Genomic DNA, 15416 nt, shown 5'->3' on the forward strand with positions numbered 1-15416 from the left:
ATCCGTCGCACATGCAAATTCGGCTACTTTGGCAACAGGCCAATCAGGGAGTTCAGGGGAGCGCGCCCTGCCTGTGAGTCAGTAACGACTTAGTCTTCAACCAGGTACGCCGCCATGGAGTGGCATGTTTATGCAAATCAGGTGTGGGTGAGGTCAAGCTTATCCAATCAAGGGGAAGCAGGACACAGGTGCTTATCTAAAGAACATCACACCTTGTTTGCTCAAGTTTTACAGCTGCAGTGCTCTGTCACGTAGGCTGGGGTGGAAGAACACCCAGAGCTCAGGCTAATAAATTCCAAGTAATGGCCGGGCCTCATGGCTCCAAACAATGCATGGCTCCCTGAGCAGGGAAGTGTGACAAGAGACTATGTCACCTACAGCTACTTCTTGGTTTGAGGTGGTTGCACAGTACACCGGGCGATGCAGGAGTACCCAGACGTGGACTGTGTTTACCTTCCCCAGGCAAACCACGGGAAAGCTGGGCTCAGTCATGGAAACACTCAATTTTAGCCACTGGGTAGCTGACCCAGCCTCTTCCCCCAAAGAAGGAAAACCAATGTGGGGACCCCATGATCCTTCCTCTTTATACCCTGGTCCCCATGAGGGAGATCCGAGTAGACAGGCCACCCACCATTTACATGACAAGAACCCAGAAGGACCCACAAGGAGCTCCATCTAAGATCCAAATCAAGCCAACACCGGAGGAGATGGCGGTGAATTTGGAGGAAGGATAGGTGGTCATGCAGAGTCCCTTGAGCTCAGGTGACCTTGGAAATGCACGATCTCCCCACTAAACTCCTCCCCATGGCTTACCATGAGTCGTGTCACTTGAGAGCTCGTTCTAGTCTACTTTGTGTCAGGTGCCCCTTGTTCATATCAAAGGCTCTACTCCACACAGCACTTGGGTTTATCTGCAAAGGATCCTTACAAGTAAAATAATGCCCGAGACCGAGCCGGGACCACAACATCATAGCTGAGCTCTGTTACTCAGCATGTCTTTAGCAGTATAGAGAGATCAAATCCAGGAAGGCATATTCGGCTTGTTCTAAAAACATTGTATGGAAGCAGAGTACATGGATCTTTATTAAGATTGTTTTTTGGTACACTGTCAGCTTTCAGCTGATTTAAAATACATGATTGTTACTGCACTGCCTAAATGTGTAGGTACCTACCAAAGATAGATTACAAGGAATAAAAGGTAGTCTATGAAATGTTCAAAAGAAATATGTATATTAGAAATATTTTGCCACTAGCCAGCACTTTAATGATGTCCATTTGTTTACTCAACAAATGTCTCTCATGTATAAGACAATACAGTAAAAATGGGAAATACCAAGAGAAATCAATAGCAGGCCTTGCCCACAAGAATTCTCAGTCCAGTGAGGAAGAGATTTGGAAGACAACTAATTATCTGTGAGGATCCCAGGTGGCATGGTGGTTATGCATTGGTTGCTAATTACCAAATCAGTTCACAACCACCAGCTGCTCCACCAGGAGAAAGATGAAGTGTGCTCTATTCCCGCAAGGGCAGTTCCCTACGGGGGATAAGAATCAGTGTCGACTGGATGGCAGCAAGTTCGTTCTTCTTAATGACATGCTCTGGTTCAATCTTTCAAGCACGGTGGAACCATTTTAAAATGAAGCTATTTTTCCCTTTCTTTCCATGAATGCTGTAGATAGCTATTACACTCATTTTGGTATGTGCTCTCAAACAAAATCAAACTCACGGCAATCTGTGATGTGGTGGCTACGCAAGTTGGCGAAGGCTAGGATACTTGTGTCCATGTGCCATTGATCTCTGTGTTTCCAGTCTCATGTCCGGACATAAGTGCTTTCTATCCTGAAAGTTTACGTCTGGGCCACCTAGATCCTTCAGCTACAGTTTGCTTGATGGGTTAAAGGGAAGCAGTGCCTAGGGCTGGAAAAGAAAGTGTGGGTGATATCCTATGGAGTCTTCCATTCATTCAACTTGGGATTTAATTTTAAGATGCAGTTCAGCATGACTAAATCAAAGCACCATCCCATACGGGGTGCTGTTTGGCCCACTCCACGGTATGTGCATCTGAAAACTGTCAAGGCCATTGAAGTGACCGGGAGAGGCAACAGGATGGGGAGGGACAAGCCCCAGGGAGCAGGATGAAAGTGGAGGGGGGAGGAGGGAGGCAACACTTATGAGGGCATCACTGTCCAAGGGGCAGGCACTGCAGGGAGGTTACCTTTACCGTGTGCCTAGGTGTTCATCGGGCTGCCCGGGGAAGTGGAATTATAAGTAGTAACACCTCATTTCTCCAGCCCCTCATGAGACACAATGGACCTAGAAAGGTTAAGGGGGCAGAAGCTTCCCAGACCCTTGGGGTGGCTCTAGACGAGTGGTTCTCAACCTTCCTAATGCCACAACCCTTTTATACAGTTCCTCATGTTGTGGTGACCCACCCCCCCAACCATAACATTATTTTTGTTGCTATTTCATCACTGTCATTTTGCTACTGTTATGTTTTGAAGCTTTTTGTTCCCATAAAATAGTGGTTCTCAACCTGTGGATCATGATCTCTTTGGGGCTTGTGAGTTTGAACTGCTGGCCTTGCAATTGGCTGTGCAATTTGTAACTCATTTTGCCACATGTGTACACACACACACACACACACACACACACACACACACCACAAAAACCCTCACTGTCATTGAGTCAATTCTGACTCGTGATTGTGGACCTCGGTAGAACTGCCCCTGTGGGTTTCAGAGACCGCAAACACATTGAAGCCATTCGTTTTTTCTGCCTTTCTTTGAGGTCAGTGATCCGTGGCCATAAAAATGGAACATGTGGTGCTTTCTCGTGCACTTTTCTCAACACGATGTGAAAACCTCACGAGAAAGAATGTTAGGACTGGTGGCCTGGCCCTGATGTCGACAAAATGTGTTGGGATCCTCCCCTTCCCCTCCCCCCTCCACATGTGGCATAAATGTGAACTGGAGGACTAGTGGGTTAGGCACTGGGCTTCTAACCGTGGGAGAAAGATGGGCTATCTACTCCCATAAAGATTTGCAGTTTCTGAAACCTACAGGGGCAGTTCGAGCACACCAGTCACTCAGTAGGATATGGATTTTTTAAACAAATAATTTTACTGGGGATTCTTTCAGCTCTTCTAACAAACCATACATCAAATGTATCATGCACGCTTGTGCATATGTTACCATCATCATTTTCAAACGTAGGAGAAAAGTTTTTGAGGCTTTTTGCTCCCATAAGCAGTGTTTCCCAAACTGGGTCCCGACCCCTTTGGGGGTTGAATGACCCTTTCACAGGGGTTGCCCAATTCATAATAGTATCAAAATGACAGTTATGAAGTAGCAATGAAAATAAATTTGTTTGAGGGGGGTCTCCACAACATAAGGAACTATATTAAAGGGTCGCAGCATTAGGAAGGTGAGAACCCCTGGAATAAAGATTGACAGCCTTGGAAACTAACTCCATGAAGCAGTTCTACTCTGTCCCACTACGACAGTGAGTGTGGTTTGCTACACCTGTAGAGGTGATTCTATTTGTGTAGGGTTTACTATGTTAGTAAGGCCATCAGTGTAAGGTGTGTCTTAAGTAAGGTTTGAGATACAAAGAATTTGTAGATGAGTTATCAGGTGCACATGCTGGACTTACTTAGTCTGTTCTTAGTGGCAGACAAATCCTGATGGGTCAGGGGTTAAAAGTATTTTTCTATACCTCACAAGATCAGGCGTTCAGACAAATTCACCCCGTGCTCCTAGAGAGAAAGGTGAGGCTATCCATTTCCATGAAGATTCCCATCCCGGGACACCTTATGTGGGTGCTCTCTGTGAGTCAAAATCAAGTCCATGGTTTCTGGTTGTTGGTAAGGCCACGTGTATGGCTCTGGGACCCCGGACTATGGCCTGGTAAGGCCCCTAGTCATCTTTGAGTTCTTGTGTCAAGTATTATGAGGCAAACACAGCCTGTCAACAATTTCAGGTACTCAGACTCTGGATATCGCTTCAAGTTAATCACCTAGTCAGGTCAGAACAGCCGAAGAAAACCTCCCATACTTAAATACCAGCAATGCTGGCCTCTCCACTTCCCCCACTGGGCCCTTTACCATGGTATAAACCGGCCCTCACTTTGAAAGGACTGAAGGAACCCTGGTGGCATAGTGGTTATGTGCTGGGATGCTAACTGCAAGGTTAGCCGCTCAAAACGACTAGCCACTCCTTGGGAGAAACACAGGGCTTTCTACTCACATAAAGAGGTAAGTCCCTGGAGCCCACAGGGGCAGTTGTTAAGAGTTAGCATCACTCAGTGGCAGCGGGCTGGTTTTGGTTTCTTTTTAAGGATTGTACCAACTCCTCCTAAAAAATCAAACTCACTGCGCCTCCTGTAGGAACATTGTAAAAATAATTGGTGGGTTTTGAAGACTGCAACTCTTTTGGGAGTAGAAAAGCCCCTCTTTCTCGCATGGAGCAGCTGGTGGTTTCAAACTGCTGACCTTATAGACTGAAGCCCAACTCGTAATCGCAGAGCTACTGGCCACAAAAATTCTTCATTACATCACCTTCTTTAGGCTGAAATTGCAGCATTGAAACCATTGCAAACAAAAAGTCAGACCATGTCTTCAAGTAGATTCCAACCCATAGAACATAGGTGGCAAGTTCAATGTCATTCTTTCACATAAGCCAGCTGGACAACTAATGTGTTTGAATCCTGAGGACTACCTGTAATTTGATCTCCTAGTTTTTATAACATTGTATATAGCTGGTAAGCCTGGCTATTTCCTCCTGTGATGTTTCCTAGATTTCTTCTGGAAAACATCCTTGGGTTATAAGCAATCATTCTCCATTTGTTCGACAGATACTTTCACATGCAAAATTACCCCTGGCTTGTAACAAACTCGCCCCAGTTTCATCATCAGCCTTGATCATGGATGCTCTAGGACCAGAAATAACTGCTGCTGGTGCCAAGGTTTATTTCTCATCCAGACCTATGTTTATGCAGAGAAAGCAAAACTATCATGGCTAAGAGTGTTCCATTACTCCCTGGAATGAGTATGTGCCCATATTGCACAATGACTCTACAATTATTTTTATAGTTTACTATCAAATGTGTCTGCTCCAGGGAGAATCGCTGGATTAAAAGGTAAATTTAAAGTATTGTCACTTGACGTTCTATCATGATTCACATAGTTCAGTTTTGTGGATAAAATAAAAGCATGTTGAGCAAATAGAACAAGAACCCTTTCTGATCTCGTGGTGATTCTGTGACTAGCGTGGGAACATACAAGAGCCATGAGGACTACAATGCACGTGTTCTGATTGCGCTATTGCACACTATCTTCACACCAACTGCTCTTGGCAGGGTTCCGCGAGATTGGCCAGGAGCCCTCGACTGGCCCCACCAGCTGTGTGAAATGCCAAGTGTCCGTGGATCATATGCTTTACCACCATTTTGGTGTGGGAGTCTCCACCTACTCCTTCATTTGTATTTGTTGCACATCATTGGGAATGTCCATTGGGCCCTTCAATGGCTCGTTGTAATGCAAATCAGAGTTCACTGGTATGAGCGCATTACAAGGGGCCTGACCATGGTCTCAGCTGTGACTGGGGTCCCTGGGAGTCAGTCATGATTGCCAGCTGACTGAGATGAGCAGAAAGGAGTAGACTCCTGAGACTCTGTTTACAAACAAGTGGTACTGAGCCAACTCTGGGGCCTTGTGGGCATTGGCCTCACTGTGTGGAGACTTCCAAAGCCATCAGTTCAATCTAGAATTGCCCAGATGGCCCTGGATTGGTCCCTATGTTTGCAAGGACTATGAAATGAGAGGGATACTCATGGAGACACTGGGACTTAGGTAAGGTGTTAATACTGAGTGTTGAAGGTTTCAGGCAGGCGCTGTTCTTGGTTAGACCCATGTCCCGTAAGTGATTCTGGAAGAGCTATGCTAATAGAGGCTATTCCCAGAAGTCCCTGGATGCCTCCCTGAAGTGTTAGCATCATGGAGAGAGAAAGAGGACTAAAGTCCGATCTGGGGCATTGTCTCCAGGAAAGGTGCCAGGTGTGTTGGTTCTGGGCAGAGACTCTTCCCTGAAGCTTCTGCCCGAGAATCTTTGGTGGTGGTCTTGTGGCGTGGCACCGATCCTCTGCCTTTGGTGTTGGCTTACTCATGTGTCTAATCCTTTTATATCTGGCCTTGTGAAAAACCAAACTCATAACCCACAACACCACCAGCGTTCCTCAATCCACTCACTGACTCACAGCAGCCCCACAGGGCAGGATAGATTGCCCCGTGACTGTTAACTCTCCACCAGAGTAGAAAGCCTCATCTTTCTCCTGCGGAGTGGCTGGTGGTTTTGAACTGCTGACTGTGTGGCTAGCAGCCTACTGTGTAATCACTACACTGGGATTTGAGGTTCCATGTATGTACATATGTACACACACACACACACACACACACACACACACACACACACACACACACACACACACACGAAAGCACTAGGCTATATTCCCAGTCAGTCTTGTAGGTGAATCCTTACATTTTGTCCACATTCCTAAATGGCTTTGTTTTGTAAAGCCTGACAGTTGTCGAGTTTTCATTTTCAAACATTACCCGTTTTCCTCCTCTGAACAATGAAGCTTTTGTTCTGTTCCTTGTATGCCAATGTCCCCTCCGTGGCTCCTCTGAAGATGGTTAAACTTTCAAGTGGTCTTCAGAATCTGTGTTGCCAACAACGATGCAGCAATTACTCACAAGCCAGCCACGTCCTGGGGGGTGGCTTCCATGTCTGCTCCTCTCAAACGCAGACTGGCTGTTGGGGGCCAAGTTCGTTCCAGTGTGCACAGCATGGAGCGATGCTCCCCAGGGTGGTCAGGACTGTGACCGGAAGTCCACTCCAGTGCAGTGGACAGGAGCACACACTCCCGGAGTTTTCAGGACTTTGGACTCTTGGAAGCAGGCCAGTAGGCCCTTCTTCTGAAATGTTCCTGGTGGTTCTGAATGCCAGCGTCCTGTTCTTAACCATCTGCACCACCGAGCGGCCCCTACTGGAGACTTAAAGCTGGTCATTTGCTTTCAGCATTGTCTCTTACTTTCCAAGTCCTTTAGGGCAATTTATCTCCTGTGGCTTCTGAGCTGGGTTCTGTTTTCTTCAGGTCACTGGTGGCCTGATTGGTTGATCTCAACATCATAACCCATCTGGGCATCTGCTCATCAGAAGCCTTGAGCTATGTCCCTGTACTTCCTTTATGTCAGGAAAGACATGTATTTATTCTCAGTTTCAGGAACCTACTTACCATCTGTTCAATTTTTGTCTTCGACATCTAGTCGTGTGTGTGTGTGAGACTTTCCTTTCCCCCCTTAATACCTTTCATGTTTTTGTTTCTTTCTCTGTGTGTGTTATTTATTGAAGTCATAACAGACTCATTTTGGCTGCAATTACTGAGTGTCTAATTGCTATAAAATAGTTTTATTTGTGTCCAGGATTTATTGTTATTTTCAATTTACTTTGCTAAAGGCACTTAAGCCTACTTTACACCCCTCCCTTGTTTAATCTAATCTAGGGTGCCTGGCAACTCTTGTAAAACTTCTTCCAAGAGTAGATATGCATGTATTCATTCTTGACTGTCTAGACAAGTGTTTGCATATATAGATTTGGTTTTATCTTTTTTTCATCCTTTCTCTTTGTAGATTTTTGTTCTGCTTTGAATCATTTTTATTGTCTATGGATGTCATGGTGAATCCTCTTTGCTTATTGTATGTCTTCTAATAATACTGTTGTCTCTAGAGCAGATGCACTCTGTGTGTGTGTGTGTGTGTGTGTGTGTGTGTGTGTGTGTAGGAGGGGGGGTGACAAGGGGCGGTTATCAGGCAGGAGGCCATTTTTAACTGTGTTGACCTCAGAACTTTCTCTGACCCATTGGGTGGTCCATGTTCTCACTCCAATCTCAGCTAACAGATGGCCATAGGCATGGCCCACGAGACCTCACCTATCTTTGTGTGGTGTTTTAATAACAACTAATAATAGTCTTTGTTCAGTGGCTACAAACCCCACTGTTGCTCTGCCTCTAACTCACCTTAGAAATATCTTCTGCTTTGTAGTTTGGGGTGAACAAGCCAGTCCCCCCACCCATTCTACTTGCCGTACCACGTGGCCATGTAAAACTGCATCCCTGGAGGGGGGTTACCTTTTGATAAAGAAATGGTCATTTTACCCAATGATTTTCGGTGTCTATTATCAGATATTTTTAGCTTCATCTTCCTGATACTAAATTATGTATTGGATTTTTAAGCTATTTCTGGGGGCTCAATATCAACAAATTATGATACCTTGTACATTGATGCTTATAAACAGATTGGCTGATTTTCCCTCCCCCCCCATGTTATTTTGTAACATCCTCATGTAACTTATTCAGCTGAATCACTTGTAGCAAGTTCTGTCTCCTCTTTACCCCAAATCTCTCCTCGATGTACATGTAAGACTCTGTACCGTCCTTCCCCACCAGGAGTCAAACCTAATGGGCTCTGATATGGTGCTCCCATTTTCTTATGATCTGAATAGTTCCTATTTTACCATCCAAGACAACATAACCATGTCTTTACATTTCCAATCTTTAATTAGATTATGGTCAGAAAGCATGAACATATATTCTCTCTTGTCTTTAAAAAATTTTTAACTTTTAATAAATTATTTTGAGGCCTTTTACAGTTCCTATTGTCTCAAGTACATTTGTACACATGTTGCCATCATCATTTCCCAAATATGTAAAAACATGAACATATGTTCTAGACCAAACAAAACCCAAACACACTGCCATCAAGTTAAGCCTTAACTTCTTGCAAACCTCGGTCTTTACTGTAGCAGATAGTCTCATTTATCTCCTATGGAGTAGCTGGTGGGATTGAACCCCCAACCGTGTTGTAAGGAGCCCAGTGCTTGTTCAGTGTAGCCAGTAGGCCATGTGGATTATTTTATATGTGTTGAGACAACCTGGGGCTTTTATGTAGAGCCAGTTTTTATCAGTGCTCCATGAGCATTTGGGAAAAATAAGCATTGTGGAATTTGTCTTAACTGAAGTTCTAGGTTAACATTTTTTCTTGTTTTTTTCCCCACTATATTTTTGTACATCTTTAAGAAAATGTCATCAGGCTTGTCAAGTTGTCAGCTTCATCTTTTAATTGTTATATATTTGACAAAGACCTATGGCAGTACCAGTTGGTTCAATCAGCTCGCTCTCTCTCTCTCTCTCTCTCTCTCTCGCTCTCTCTCTCGCTCGCTCTCTCTCTCTCGCTCGCTCTCTCGCTCTCTCTCTCTCGCTCGCTCTCTCGCTCTCTCTCTCTGTCGCTCGCTCTGTCGCTCGCTCTGTCGCTCGCTCTGTCGCTCGCTCTGTCGCTCGCTCGCTCGCTCGCTCTCTCTCGCTCTCTCTCGCTCTCTCTCGCTCTCTCTCGCTCTCTCTCGCTCTCTCTCGCTCTCTCTCGCTCTCTCTCGCTCTCTCTCGCTCTCTCTCGCTCTCTCTCGCTCTCTCTCGCTCTCTCTCTCTCTCGCTCTCGCTCGCTCGCTCGCTCGCTCTCTTGCTCTCTCCCTCGCTCTCTTGCTCTCTCCCTCTCTCCACACGTGAGCAATGGACTGAGGGACATGACATCATCTTGGTAAACTCGTTTTTCATAATAAAATGCATTTACCATCTTTACATACAGAACATGGCGCATTAACTTTCCTTTTGAGCTCAACATCCTGCATCGTTGGTGTTCTCTGTGTCTTGCTCACTGTCATTGAGCCCAACCCCTGGTGACCCTATAGGGTAAGGTGCAGTTGCCAAATTGAGTTTTCAAGATCCATATGGTAACTCATTATAGGAGAAGAAAGCCTCTTTCTTCTGCGGAGGGGGTGGTGGTTTTGAACTGATGACCTTGATTAGCAGCCCACAACATCAGGGCTCCTGTTTTCTGCATAGAAGCTTTTAAAGGTTTCACTCTTCCACTTCCAGGACCTTGCTTGCTTGATCTCCTGTAGCCGTTAACTCCTTTGCTCTCGGCAGTGATCTCTGTACATCTTCACAGCCGAATGTCTTCAAGGAGTAGTCTATTTGCTATTTCTACATCTTCACCTCTGATTGCTGGCCATAGGGGCCACGGAAGGAGGCAGGAGAAGCATGTCATTAGTTCTACTCGGTACAGGCCAGGATCCATAGACAAAGGAGTGTGTTTAGATCAGGCATCTGATCTAGGTGCCAGCTGTCTGCGGAGCCCGGGGGCTGTCAGGGCTGGACCCTGAGACCTGGGGTACTAGTACCTGGGTAGTTGAGTTCAGTCACGGGGGATTCCAATGAAGCAGCAGCCAGCTTGTTTTTTTTCTTCCCACTCCTGTAAGCAACTCTCAACCCAATAGTCCGTTTCTACTGTTGTGTGCCACCAGTTCCAACAGTGACCCTCTAGGGCAGAGTGGATCTGCCCCATTATGTTTCCAAGGCTGTATGCAGTCTGACAGAACTGTCTCACTTCCACAACGATCTCCTGCTGAGAGGCTGCTGGGTTCCAGCTGCTGACTTTTGGTGAGCACTTTATTACTGTGCTACCAGGGCTCCTCGGTTTTTGGCTAATACACTGAAAAGAAGGTTGATCTTCTCCAGAAACCACTGTTATCCTTGCTGTACAACCTCTGTCGGACCGAGTTTGTTAAAATCACTTGCTTATGGTGCGTGTTATAGTAGCGCTAGGTAACTTGAGACCCTCAACACTGAACGGATCCTGTCGTTGTCTTAACTTGGCTATTGTTATCTGTTTCCATGCAAGCATACACTACACCTTGTTTATCTATGCCCCTAACCTAAGGAGCCCCGGTGGCATAGTGGATTACATATTGGGCTGCTAGCCAAGGTCAGCAGTTCAAAACCACTGACTGTCCCATGGGAGAAAGATGAGGTTTTCTCTTCCAGTGAAGAGTTCATCTCAGAAACCCACAGGAGCAAGTCTACCCCCGTCCTTTAGTATCAGGAAGAGTCAGAATTTACTTAATGGTAGCGAATTTGATGGGCTTTTGTTCCTAACCTAATTCCACATATAATCCTTCTTCCTTACACTGACTCCTTCCGACTTCCCCTTTCTTTACGTGCCCCTGTACTAGCACATCGATGATGGTGGGATGGATGAATGCACCTGCCAGGACTGCATTCCATCGTTCCTGTAAGGTTATCATGTGTGTAGGTGGGGAGACCACTCACTTCTTGTTCTCTGTAGCTGAGATGTGTCCAATGGTTTACCGCCACAAAACAATGATGCCACTTCTACCGATGTTAACTGCAGCCAAAGATGATAGTCACGTGTGTATCACAGCAGTGTTTGAAACAGCAACGAGCGTGCGCATGCTCCACAACAGGCAGGGAAAAAGTGCAAAAACCAGGGGTTTCTATGGAATATGATGCTGTCATGAAATGTGACATCGTCAGACTGCCCCAATTAAAAACAAACAAACAAACAAACAAAAACCCCACTGGAAAGTGTGCCAAAACTGCATAGAAAGCACAAAGTGAATTTTGTAAATACATATGTAAATATAAATATGAATTTTAGCTCCATCTATTCTTGTCTCTCTATGCATATTGTAAAAGGTTAATGATGTTTATGTATTAGGCTTAGTGGTGATTTTTACTTTACCATTCATGTCTTGATGTCTTTTGAGGAAGATGTAATCTTTTTACAACTAAAACACTTCATTGAAATTAAGTTTCATGATTTATTCCTTGGGATTTTGGGTAGATGTTAGAAATTGTACTACACTTAAAAATATCCTCCTGAGACTCAAAATTAGTTTATTTAAAGGAAATAAAGCTTGGTTAAGAAGATGTGTATGCTGGTGGAGCTGGAGGCACAGGGAATCCAGGGTGGATGATACCTTCAGGACCAGGGGTGTGAGGGGCGATACTGAAAGAGTAGAGGGTGAGTGGGTTGGAAAGGGGGAACCGATTACAAGGATCCACACGTAACCTCCTCCCTGGGAGACGGACGGCAGAGAAGGGGGAAAGGGAGACTTGGATAGGGCAAGATATGACAAAATAACAATCTATAAATTATCAAGGGCTCATTAGGGAGGGAGGAGTGGGGAGGGAGGGGAAAAAAAAGAGGACCTGATGCAAAGGGCTTAAGTGGAGAGCAAATGCTTCGAAAATGATTAGGGCAAAGAATGTACGGATGTGCTTTATGCAATTGATGTATGTATATATATATGTGTGTGTGTGTGTGTGTATATATATATATGGATTGTGATAAGAGCTGTATGGGCCCCTAATAAAATGTAAAAAAAAAGATGTATGAGCAAGTGCTCATGTACATGTGTGTCTGGCAGGCAAAGTGAAAAATGTAACACATCTATGAAGCTTAGAAATAGAGGTAACTTTACGTGGGGTGGGGTGGGGGGAGCAGAGTGGTTTCTTGGCAGGCCCAGCATGACCCCAGAGATACAGTGAGCTGCCAAGGACCCCCTATTAGTAAGGAGAAGGCCAGGAGAGGTGGAGCACAGCATTCTTTTCCAATCCTCAGAATGAGTCGGGCTCCATTTTTGAAGGCGGTAAGGCCAGTCCTTCCTAGAATGTCCTTGGAAACCTTATGTCCCCCAGCTACCCAAGAGCACTCTCATCTAGCCCCCTTCTGACGGCTTGTTCCCAAAACTCAAGGAGCGCTTTAAAGCAATGGTTCTCGACTTCCTCATGCCGCGACCCTTATGGTGTGCTGACCCACAACCATAACATTATTTTCGCTGCTACTACATTACTGTAGTTTTGCTAATGCTATGAATTGTAATGTAAATATCTGATATGCAGGATGTATTTTCATTGTTACAAATTGAACATAATTAAAGTAAAGTGATTTATCACAAAATATTATGTAATATATTGTGAGATACTTACTTCTCATGACAAATAAATGAGATTTTGTCTAGAAGCACAGGAAACTACATTGCTACGTTTGGCAAAAGTGTGCATAAAAAGCCAACTTTAGGGCAAAGGTTGAGATAGCTTGTTTTTCTCTCCAGATCAGCAGATCTGCATGTGAACAGACCTGCATGGAGACGGATAAAGGAGGGGTGTCTCGGTTACTGAGATCATCAGAAATATGTGTTTCCAATGGTCTCAGGTGACTCCTATGAAAGGGTCATTCCACCCTCAAAGGCATCATGACTCCCAGGTTGAGAACCACTGCTTTAATGGAAGACAGTTTGAGTCCCTGGAGGGTGGCCACACGCGGTGTAGCAAAGATGCGGAGTTCTCCAGGGAAGGGTTAGAAAGAGGGAAACGCGGTCTTCAGAAGTGCGGAGACCAAGATGGAGGAGATGTCAAGAAACACTAGTTTCATATTTGAATACTCCTGTTGGGTCAAGGAGTCTATGATGGTGTGGCAATGCTGTTCGACTTACCTTCACGCCCTGTGATGTGGATGTGGCATAAAGGCCAGGCCAGGGAGTGTATATTCTTGAACTCTGAATCAATGATAAGCCTGACTGTCCCCACCAGCTTCACAAAGTTTGTAGAACATTAGCAGTATTCCATTTTAATTCCCAACAGCTTTTTGAGGCCCTTGTTTTGAGAGCCTTTTTCTGGCGATTATCACTAATCTTAATATATTGTTGGCACCTCTCCTGAGAGCCTGGCCCCATAGGTACCTTTATAGCAAACAAACAAAAATGCCTGTGTAATCAGACAGGTGGCAGGGCTGATGTCTGAAGGCTTACATGGTCGCAGTTGTGAGGATGCTGCAGGCCTGGGCAGTGTTTTGTCCTGTTTCACCTCGAGTCTAGGGCCGTGATGTGGAGCCGCCTGAGCAGAATCCTATGAAGATGTCGATGGGATGAATGGAGGGAGACCTGCAAGAGCTGGGGTTTGAAAGGGGTCTGAATACCAAAGGCAGGACTTTTGTGACAACCACTTGGTCATCTTGCTCCAAAGTGACATCAAAGTTAAGGCTGTGTAAGACTGAAAGTATATTCCCTCTACTTTTTAAATGTTAAAACAAGTGACTAAATGCATTGGAGGAGATTAAAGGCTCCATCGTCTGCTTCCTAGGACTCTCCCATTCAGCTCCCCCTTTCCCTCATCAGCCTGGCTTGTGGGGAACTCGGTCGATCCCTGGAGGGAAGCGGCCGCTGCAGAGGGAAGGAAACAATTACCAAGTTAAAGGTCAGCTCTATAGCCATTCAGGGCTCCTCTCCTTGCGATCAAGACAAAAAATGGCAAGTACCTGTGTTCAGTAAAATGGACCCAAAGCATGAAGAGGACATCCAAGTGATACCTGCTTACGCTCAAGGGAAGACGCCAATCTGTACGCTGAGCCAATCACCTGCGAGGCTGGGCAATGTGAAGGAGGCAGGATCAGGGTGGCAGAAGGCTCCCTAGCTGCCTGTTGTATGCAGATGTAACAGAACCTTAATTGCTGAAAGCAAAAAGCACTTGCTGATGGAGAATGACTACAGCCTTCAGTACTGAGTTCAACTCAACGGAAAACAAAGAGCCTCCCAAATGGACCCACAGACACTGTCACAATGAAGCAGACGTAAGTTCTTCAGGATTTCATTTATCTTGCCTTCACGATCCCCATGAAAGCTGAAGTCAAGAAATCAAAGACAAACTGCCCTGAGAAAATCTGCAAAGGATTTCTTTATCAAAACCAAACTCAATGCCCTGGAGTCCCTTCCTCAGGCCCCACTACCTATCCCATCGTCTAAATGTGCACAGAAGTAATGCAGCCTGCAGGTGTGAGCCTTACACTAAGCCAAGAGCTTCGAAACTGGGCCTCTTTATGGTGTTTTGATTTTCTTTCTTGAGTGTGCTGCAGGCTCCCAATTTTCTCTTACAGGGTTTAGAACAGAAATCACCACTGTATCAGTATGCAAGCCAAATACTAGGTTTTAAGCACTGTTTTTATTTTTTTATTCAGAAGCATTGCATTAAAAAACTTGGCTCTTTGCCTTTAAGTTCCGGAGCTCAGACACAGTAGTGTGAACAGTTCAGCAGGTGATCATTGGTGGAAAGTTAGATGGTTCAAAGCCACCCAGAGGTCCCCTCGGAACTCAGGCCTGGCAGTCTGCTTCCAAAAAGGCCTGGGAAGCTTTGGAAAGCCTCCAAGAGCAGCTCTCCTCTGCACATGGGGAGTCACCACGATTTGGAATCAACCTAAATTGAACGCCCCTATCTAACAAGTCTAGGATTAACGTGTGGGGCAACAGAATGTTTTGGGGGAAATAAGAAGGCAGTTGTAAAAACATTAATTTGAAATCACCTCCTGATTTCACTCCATCACCTTTAGTGTCTAGCAAAAGGCACGGGAATGTCTTAACTGTCCCTTCTACAAAGGTGCCTTCTTCAACTGCAAGCTGTCTGTCACCGGCACCATTGAGTGCATTCTAACTCGACAAGGACCCATGTGACAGAG

The 15416-nt window shown here is 45.3% G+C and overlaps 1 protein-coding gene across 1 annotated transcript in view; it reads right to left on the minus strand.

Annotated features, from left to right (window-relative positions):
* Positions 1–15416, minus strand: part of DOK6 (docking protein 6) — a 377410-nt gene that overhangs the window by 51453 nt on the left and 310541 nt on the right. The window lies entirely within an intron of this gene.

Source organism: Tenrec ecaudatus, chromosome 15, assembly GCF_050624435.1.
Source record: "Tenrec ecaudatus isolate mTenEca1 chromosome 15, mTenEca1.hap1, whole genome shotgun sequence".
NCBI classification, from domain to species: Eukaryota; Metazoa; Chordata; class Mammalia; order Afrosoricida; family Tenrecidae; genus Tenrec; species Tenrec ecaudatus.